The 8,685-nt window shown below is 41.2% G+C and overlaps 1 protein-coding gene across 15 annotated transcripts in view; it reads right to left on the reverse strand.

Moving 5' to 3' along the window:
- PUM1 (pumilio RNA binding family member 1) overlaps window positions 1–3,475 on the reverse strand; it is a 124,871-nt gene extending 121,396 nt beyond the window's left edge. For all 15 annotated transcript variants that reach the window (XM_055398906.2, XM_055398905.2, XM_055398904.2 and 12 more), the window contains exon 1: window positions 3,355–3,475. The gene's annotated coding sequence lies outside the window, so the exon portion shown is untranslated. The remainder of the gene's footprint in view (window positions 1–3,354) is intronic.
- Between the last annotated feature and the right edge of the window lie 5,210 nt (window positions 3,476–8,685).

Raw genomic sequence — 8,685 nt, forward strand, 5'->3', positions numbered from 1 at the left:
CTGTAATCACATCATCTTTCTCCTGATATTCTGACTCCTACAGAGTCAGAGACAAACTAAATTCACTCCCCTTGTGTAGAAAGTCTCACTGTAAAAAAAAAAAAATGCTTCAAAACAATAATAACACTATGGCAAATATACTGCAGACATTTCCTAGTCATTCCTGTTTTACAGATAAAAACACTAAGGGGTAGAGGAAGTTATGTGATGTGCCCAAGGCCATTCATCTACTGAGCTGTAGAAAAGGGATTCAAATCCAAATCTGTACACATCCAAAACAACTACAAACCCCTTGCTACCGCACCCCAGTAAACCAAAACAGGGACTACTTCTCACTTGCATCTGCTATCCTTCTCTAGAAGGATCAACCAAAAACCTCCAAAATGTATATAAAACACCACTTTCAAGTTTTCTTAACATCAAAAATTACATTTGTACAAAACATACAAGTTGTCAGCCTACAGGTGCTTAAAAAAAAAAAGTGCTTCAAAATAATTATCAGTTACTAACTAGAACACACCTGTCCACAGCCACTAGAATCCAATTTCAAAGGCTATCAATCTAACAGTCCATTACAAATGCCATAACTCCCTTTAGCCCTACTGTGACAATTCATAAATTGTCACATAAATCACAAGATTTACAAGAAATCTTTCAAATTATTTCTTTATAGAATAAACATCCTGATAAAGCATTTGCTTTAAATTAATTTAAAACTAATTCACATTTTAAAAGACACAACAGAATTTAAAAAATTTTTCAAAGCCGAATTTGGAAATGCATAGTTTCAATTAACAATTCCAATCCATCAGAACCTTAACTGCTTTCTAGACTGCAGTTTCTGCTTTCATCAACAGTCATGTTCATGCTTAAACACGAAAATCAGAGTCATAGTTTACAACATCAGTACTAGCACAGTCCTAACCACCCTAATGCCTTTCTGTTTGATTTTCAAAAGAACTCCCTGCCCTCTCATTACCAACAGTAGCCAATCCCATTCTATTCCACAAGTGACTACCAGCCTAATAGTCTGTGTTGTAGAGCTAACCAGCAGTCCCAAAACTAAAATTTTACCGCTAAACTACAACTTCCCTGAGCCTGTTTCCTCATCTAGAAAATGGAAGAAATCCTTCATGACTCACAAATGCTTTTTAATCAAAATAATACATATAAAAGTTTTTAGTAAATTTAAAGTCACATGCTGAGGCCCTGGGAATTCAGTCACCAGAAGTTAAAGCAATGGAGCTCCAGTCCCTAAGAGGATTCCTAAAATAGCAAATACAGTCTTTTCTGAAATAAGATTTGCCATAATACTTATCTAACGAAGAACTTACATATGAAAAGGTATTCACCATTGAAATACACAGACCACAACTTCATTCTATCAAGGCAATGGTATGGGGGGAAGCGGGAGAGTTCCTATGAAATTGTTCAAACAAAACAATTGGCTTTTCTAAAGCTATCTGTATGCCCTGAGACTTCCTGCTTTACCTAATGAGGCAAGGCAGTTTCTCAAACAACAGAAAACCTGGCAGAAGGGACATTTTGAAAGTGAGCAAATACCTAAGTAATTAACAAGTGTCTTGGGTAGTTTTGAAATACCCTGGCAACTATCAGCATAAAAATTAAGAAATCAGTCACTTAAATATTAAAAAACATTTAAATTGCTGATACCTTTTAAAGAACTCTCAAACTCACTAAAAAGTTATGTGAAGCACTTGAAATGTGACTTTTTCCCAAAATGATACATTATAAAAATAAGTATTTTTAAGCAACTAAAAAAGTGCTGAATTCTAGTTACTCTTCCACAGTTTTCAAACTGTTTCACCAAAGTTGTTATTTTTCTTTAGTCTTGTTTTTCATATCACTAACAGGTTTTATTTCAAACAAAGGAACATGATCTAATCTATCCACCGCTCACCTTTTATTTACAAAATGCTTTGTGGTTTAAAAGGTGTTTATTTTTACCACACTGGGAAAAAAAAAAATTCTGTGGTCATAAATTTATTTTTGAGCAGTTCATCTCAACCCAAACTAAACTTCAAACACAGCTTCAAAAAGCCGTGGCCTTGAACAAAACGAATCCATTTAGGCTTAAGGCAAAAGGAAGAGTTCAAAATCCAGTGTATATTTCCCAAAAATCCAGATAAAGACTCAAGGGCCCCCAAGAGTGTTTCTTGTAAAGTTAAAACTAGCAATAGGTCAAAATGTTTATTTTGCTTACTAAACTGCATTGGGAGCCACCTCTGTTTCGGTGAGTCTTGATGTGCTTTTCATAAAACAAACAAAAGGCTAAAACCACAAGCCTACGGTTTCAGAAGTAACAGACTTTAAAAACAGAACCCCCAAAAAGCTTCATAAAACCCCATTCTTAATCTCTGGCAGAGTAGGAAGTGAACGAATTGTTACAGACAACTAAGAACAATGTTTTCTCAAGTGGACAACCAAGAGTAACAACCTATCAAGTTATGGGAAGGATAAAACCTTTCCTGGTAATGTTGTGGGGGAAGGGGCATATAGTGGAAGGGGTAGTTACGCGAGCGTATTCCTCACTAGACGTGGGAGTGGTACTGACAAGGATTAACAAACGATTTTTGTTTACCAAGAACGTCCGTGAGGACTAAATCTATCTAGTATCGTGTATCTGTTCATCTACTATAGATGCACGAACCCCTCTTTGAGTTAAGACAGACACGCACCAATACACACAGGCTCAAAGAGGAAGAACCCACCAAAAACAAGCTCTCACGGAAACAAAAGGCCACAAGTACTCAGAAGCCTAAAAAGCGATCTGAAACTTCCTGATCGCCTACTTCTCCACATTTAAGGCTCGCAAAGTTCCCCCATGGTGGATTTCGCCTGCAGACAAGGGCCACGGCTGCTTCTAAAGCGATTTATTGTTCCTCCTGCTTCGGCGCAGGCACGGAAGCTCAAGAAGTCGAAGAAATCCAGGGTGGTACAGAATTACACTTCATGGCCACACACAAGACTCAGGCTTCGCAAACCCATCAAAAAAGCAACCCGAATGGCAACATCAATCTTCAGGGGCCCCAACGGGGCCAAGCAGAAATGTAGAGGCACGTCCATGCCCAGAGTCCGGGCCTAAACCCCCGGCATTTTCCTCGCTTCACCCCGCTCCCCACCCCCTCCCTCCTTTGATAACAATAGGGGCCTTGCTGCTGACTCCAAAACATGTACGAGGAACGGCGAGTGAGAAGCCTCAGCCAGGGCCCCGGCGGCTTTTCCAAAGCCCTTCTCACCCCCGCAACTGCTCTCAAACACCAATACAAAGGGACAGTCTGCTCGCTGGGGGTCCGGAGCAGCGTTTGGGGCTAGCGGGGTGCGGATACTCACGGGCGGAGCGGTAGGATGAAGATGGATTTCAGCCCCCCGATCTTCTCTCTCCGGCGCTCTCGCTCCCCCTTACCTTTCACTCCGACAACATGGCGGCCCACTGGGGACTGGGCTGGCGCGGTGCATCATGGGATAGGCTCGGGCCCCGGCTCCGGCGGTGGCAGCTGCATGTGCGGAGAAGGCAGGCTGCTCTGGAACAGGTTGCCTGGTTGCCATGCCAACCCGGGGCCTGTGTGAACTTGGGAAACTCGCTGGCAATACAACCGCTGCGCGCGCGAGTTCCCTACCGCAAGACAAGCGTGCGTCGCCGCGGCGGACAGAAGGCGGAGTCCCGCGGGCAGGCACTGGAGAGCCCAGGGTGCGCGGATCTTGGCCCAGCACCGCACGGACCTGGGCACGCAGGGTCAGAGCAGTGACCGCAGCCGCGGCGCCATCCGCCCCGGCGCCCTCCCAACTTCACCTCCAGATTATAACGGCCTCCAGGGTGAATGGACGCTTACCCCAAGACTCTGGCCCGAGAGGTGCTGGGTTCAAACTCCGTTGCCGCAGCTTTCTGGCATTATTTAATCTTCCTGCCTACGTTGCCCCATTTGAAAAATTCAGAGAAAAATGAAAATTGCTACTTAACAGCATTGCCCTGAGGATTAGTGAATAATATGGTTTAGTAGTCCATTTAATAATGTGAAATGCTTAGTACAGTGCCTGAGACTGGTAAACAGGCCCGATACAGAATTTGCGGGAGTTTGGGAAAGACCCTAATGCCAGGAAAGATTGAAGGCAAAAGGGGAAGAGGGCGGCAGAGGATGAGATGGTTAGATAGCATCATCCACTCGATGGACCTCAATTTGAGCAAACTCTGGGAGATAGTGGAGGACAGAGTGCTAGTGTGTACAATCCATGGAGTCTCAGAGTCGGACTCAGCCTCTGAACAGCATCAACAAGCTCAAGGTGAAAATGCAGGACCCCTTGCTCAAAATTGTTAATAAATTTCAAGACAGAGATAGCAGAACATTAACATAGACCAAAGATGCAAAGCCGACTTTGTAAGCACTGATTCAGTGTTAGCTGATGTTGTTCTGTCCAGTTCGGAAAATACAAATTTGGGCATTTGATCAAAGTGATTTTTCAAAATCAGTATTTGATAAAGGGTTAGTCGTTCAGTGGTGGCTGACTCTTTGCAACCCCATACACTGTAACCCACCAGGCTCCTCTTTCCATGGGATTCTCCAGGCAGGAATACTGGAGTGGGTTGTGATTTCCTTCTCCAGGTATTTGATAAGATATAGCTATTATAATTCAAACAACCCGAGATGAATCGAAAACATAGACAAACCACAACCCTGTAAAAGATCAGAAGCGATTATAGGGGGAGAAAGCTTTTAAATAGAAAGGCAGAATGTTGATAAGGAATCAAAATAAATCTCTTTAGAAATTGAAAGAAATTTAAACGTCTATATAGGAAGAGTGCCACCATCAATGCATAAATGAGAAATAGCTTTAAAGTATTATAATACTAGTGGTAGACAAATGGTTGTGAAAATGAAAGTTGCTCAGTCCTGCCCGACTCTTTGTGACCCCATGGACTGTAGTCCATGGAATTCTCTAGGCCAGAATACAGGAGTGGGTAGCCTTTCCCTTCTCCAGGGAATCTTCCAACCCAGGGATCGAACCCAGGTTTCCCATATTGCAGGCGCATTCTTTACCAGCTGAGCCACAATGGTTAATCTTCATGATAAATACTGAAATTCTCTAATCAAGTAAAAAAAAGAGCATTCTGAAAAAAGAGAGAGCACAATCCAGACATAGGAAAACAAATTTACAGCTACCAAAGGGGAACTGGGAAAGGGATAAATTAGGGGTGTGGGATTAACAGATAGATATTATTGTACATAAAACAGATAATCAACAAGGACCTACTGTATAGCACAGAGAACTATGCTTAATATTTTGTAATAACCTATAGGGGAAAAGAATATATATATATAACTGAATCACTGTACTGCACATCTGAAAGTAACACAACACTGTAAATCAACTATACCTCAGTTTAGAAAATAAAGAAAGGGAGCAATCCAAAACAGACCTGAAACCACTAAAGGCTAATAAACACAGAAAAGATAACCTGGGACTGACGAGTTGGGGGGTGGGTAGGGATGAGAGGGGACTGCTAGTAGGTATGGGTTTCTTTTGGGGGTATTGACAAAAGTTGAAACTGTAATGGTGGTTGCACAACTATGAGAATACACTAAAAACCATTGAACTGTGTGTATATTAAAAGATAAAGTTTATAGTATGTGAAATGTATCTCAATAAAGCTGTAAAAATGAGAATAAGTAATAAAAAGTGCAACTTTAAAATGTAATATTTCATCTATTAAATAAACTGGCAAAAATTTAAATAATCACTAAATCCTGTTTTGGCAGGTTGTGAGAAAATCAGCACTCAAATTGTTTACATTATTTAAGGAGATATTACTTTTAATGTTATTTTTAAAGATAAAAGAGTGAGAATTTTATTTCTGAAAAAGAAGGTAAGACTTGGAAGTTAAAGATCAGAGCTCTGCTACTCCGCAGCTGTGTGACCTTGGGTGTATTCCTGGTGTTAGTGCCCTCATTTGCAAAATAAGGGTTTCCATACTTTGGACGGCAAGGAGATCCAGTCAGTCAGTCCGCCCTAAAGGAAATCAGTCCTGAATATTCATTGGAAGGACTGATGCTGAAGCTGAAGCTCCAATACTTTGGCCACCTGATGCAAAAAACTGACTCATTGGAAAAGACCCTGATGCTGGGAAAGACTGAAGGAGGGAGGAGAAGGGGATGACAGAGGATGAGATGGTTGGATGGCATCACCGATTCAACGGACATGAGTTTGAGTAAATTCAGGGAGTTGGTGATGGACAGGGAGGCATGGTGTGCTGCAGTCCATGGGTTCACAAAGAGTCAGACACAACTGAGCGACTGAACTGAACTGAACTGATACACACAGGACAATTACAAGAGTTAAATAAACTAATACATATAAAGTACCTGACATAGAATTAGCATTCACTAAATATAGCTGTTTTATTGTGGTTGTAGATTCATTTCTGAATCCCCAGAGAGCAACTTAGTTCAAAGCACAGGGACATTGTTCATTAAGCATTTGTTAAATGAATGAATTCAACAGCCATTTAGAGTGACGGCTCTCAAATCCAACAATCCTAAAAACTAATATGTTGTATTCAGAGATCCAACTCTTTAGCCAGGCCAGAAGTTACTTACTTACTTACTCTTAGCCTCTGTTTTTCTCCCATGGAACATAAGGTTAATATAACATCACTAAGTGCAATTTTTTGTGAGTGTAATAAAGCAGATAAAGCATTTAGCCCTATGGGTCCAGGACTATGGAATGTGCTGAGTAGCCAAATTAGAAAAATATTTAAGAGGAGAAAACTTAAGTGACATGAGAAAATTACAAAATTTCCAGAACTTTACCAGGCTCTGTGCTCTGTGATTATATTCTGAGATCCGTGATTAACTCAGTTTTAAGCTTTAGCTTTCATTACTCAGAGATTCCATTATCAGTTTGGCCACAGTCATGCAGAACCATACCCCATTTCAGGCCTCTCCTCCATCAAAAGCTATACTCCCAACAGAAAACCAGTCATCCATCCTTGTTTTCCCTTAAGAAACTATTCTCAAAGGACCTGAGGTACCCAATATAACTTGAGGTCCCACAAATAACTCTATCAGAACATCACCAGAAGCAGCCTCATAAGACATCTTATTATCAAATGCTTACCTATGTGCCATGCACTGCAAAACTTTCACATACAGTATTTCATTTAAAAGTCTCCGCATACCTATGACATGGACAACATTATTCCCATTTAAAAATGAGAAAACTGAGACTTGGAATGTTATGGAAACAGATTAGTATTTATCCAAGCAAGTTATCTAAGGTTATTTGCTGAGAGTTGTCTGGTCAGAAGTCTCTTGTTGTTTAGTTGCTCAGTTGTGTTCAACTCTTTTGTGACCCCATGGACTGTAGCCCACCAGGCTCCTCCATCCATGGGATTTCCCAGGCAAGAATACTGGAGTGGTTTGCCATTTTCTTCTCCAGGGGATCTTCTCTATCCAGGGATTGAACCTGGGTCTCCTGCATTGCAGGCAGATTCTTTACCATCTGAGTCATCAGGGAAGCCCAGAAGCTTGTCTTAATCATTTCTAGATCTTGAAATCTTTACAATTCAGCCAATTAAACCCACATATAACAGATAATGTAATTTTCAAATTTTTCAAAAACTAAAAATCTAATCAAACTGACCTGGTTGAGGATTAGGGTGGATTTGGGACGTGTTTTAATTTAATCAGTAAAAACCTAATCCAGTCCATTGTAACCTAATCAGACAAAGAGAGATATCAGACAGAAATATTTAGTGAAGGCCATTCAAGGACCCCTGGTTCAAGAATTTCAAATGTTACCTCTTTGTTCATATGGAAGCAGTTGTCAAGCTGTGATCTGAAGCTCACTGGTAAGTCAGCAAACCTGGACCATGATGACAGCTGAGAAAAACTCCTGGAGTGAACAAATGCTGTTCAGTTCCACAAACTTTCATTCTTTCTTACAGCCAATGCTATCGGATGATAAATGTTACAATAATGTGGTGTTTGTACACTGAATGTAAAGCACTCTCAAGCAACTTTGGAACACCTCCAACTTTCTGGAAGGATGTTCTGTTATCAGTGCTGATTTGTGTTGCTTTTTCAACTGTGTTACGTTTGAGTTTTTGTGTATTTGTAGACTTTCCCTTGGGTGGCACTTCCGCTCATTGTTTTGGTGCTACACTGTTACACTGTTAGCATTTCCATTGTAATTTTGTTTCTTAGCAAATCTTGGTTATTAGAGTGCTTTTCCCATAGGAAGGTAGGAGGGAAGGTTTGGGCTGTTCCAGCATTGGTGACTAAGCAATTCCAACCAACTCTCCCACTGAGGAAATCTAGTAAAACTGGAAAAATCTGAAAATCTCCTCTTGAAATCATCAAAAAGTTAATAAGTTAGTGAAGAATTAACTGAGCCAGGATCTGGGAAAGGAGAGAAACTGAGGAATGTAAGCCATACAAAAAGTCCCAGTCTTTCTGCAATGGCAAGCCACTCCAGTACTCTTGCCTAGAAAATCCCATGGATGGAGGAGCCTGGTAGACTGCAGTCCGTGGGGTCACTAAGGGTCGGACACGACTGAGCTACTTCACTTTCACTTTTCACTTTCACACATTGGGGAAGGAAATGGCAACCCACTCCAGTGTTCTTGCCTGGAGAATCCCAGGGATGGGGGAGCCTGGTGGGCTTCCG

The sequence above is a fragment of the Moschus berezovskii genome, chromosome 2 (genome assembly GCF_049115385.1).
Source record: "Moschus berezovskii isolate FMDL1 chromosome 2, NW_MosBer_1.0, whole genome shotgun sequence".
Classification (NCBI taxonomy): domain Eukaryota; kingdom Metazoa; phylum Chordata; class Mammalia; order Artiodactyla; family Moschidae; genus Moschus; species Moschus berezovskii.